The following is a 1,194-nucleotide window of genomic DNA, read 5'->3' as shown; positions in this document are numbered from 1 at the left end:
TTGGAAAATTTTGCTTGTCAGGAACATATACCTCCAATTTGCTGATGTGTATCCCAGTGACCACTGGCTCTGCCCCCTCCCAGCCAGGAAAGAAGAAGAGGAAGGCAGGGAGGCAGGGAGGACTGCTGGACTGCTGAGAAAAACAAAGGAGACAAAGACTGGAATGGAAACAAAACAGACTGGGCCTGAAGAGGCCTGGATGGAAAGGAGGGCGAGTAGAGGGTAGAGCAGCCCCCACTGGCCCTGTCTCCTCCCAGCCAGGAAAGAGGAAGAGGGAGACAGGGAGGCAGGGGGGCCTGGAGGGCTGCTGAGAAAAACAAAGAGAGACAGAGACTGGGTAAGATCAGGCTTGCAGGGGAGGGCAGCTGGGGGCGAGATCAGGGAGGCAGACAGAGGCAGTTAGGGGTGATCAGGGAGGGAGGCAGAGAGGTTAGAGGCGATTAGACAGGCAGGCAGAGAGGTTAGAGGCCATCAGTCAGGCAGGCAGGTGAGTGATTAGTAGCCAACGGTCCCATATTGTGAGAGGGATGTCCCTGATTGGAGAGGGTGCAGCCTGGGCTGAGGGACCCCCCACCCCGTACACAAATTTCATGCACCAGGCCACTAGTATAAATATAATAGTTGAAATTTCCAAGGAGAAAGAAATATAAATCCTTATATAACCAAAGATGTTTTCAACATTAAGGATAAAAGATTATCTACAAGAATCTCTTGAAAAGCCCTAGCCAGTTTGGGTCAGTAGATAGAGTTTTGGGCCTGAGTTTGATTCTAATCAAGGGCACATACCCTGGTTTCAGGCTTGATCCCTGGTCAGGGACCTTCCCTGGTTGGGACATGTGCAGGAGGCAACCAATCAATGTCTCTCTCACATTGATGTTTCTCTTCCTCTCTGTCTCTCCCCTTGCCTTCCTCTCTCTAAAAATCAATGGAAAACTATCCTCTAATGAGGATTAACCCCTCTCCTCCAAAAAATTAACCATTAGTTTTCAACATTTTTTGAATTGTTTAATGTTTCACTGAATGTATAAATCAAAATTTATTTTCCCTGTTGACAAATGTTTTAAAAAAATACTATAAGTGCATCCATTTTCTGAATATTTGATCCATTTATTTTTAAATTTATTTTTTATTGTTGATAGAATTACAGATGTCCCTCATTTTCCCTCATTTGCCTCCCTCCACTGAGCCCCCACC

Source organism: Myotis davidii, unplaced genomic scaffold (assembly GCF_000327345.1).
Source record: "Myotis davidii unplaced genomic scaffold, ASM32734v1 scaffold959, whole genome shotgun sequence".
Taxonomy (NCBI): Eukaryota; Metazoa; Chordata; class Mammalia; order Chiroptera; family Vespertilionidae; genus Myotis; species Myotis davidii.
This window is presented reverse-complemented; position numbering follows the sequence as displayed.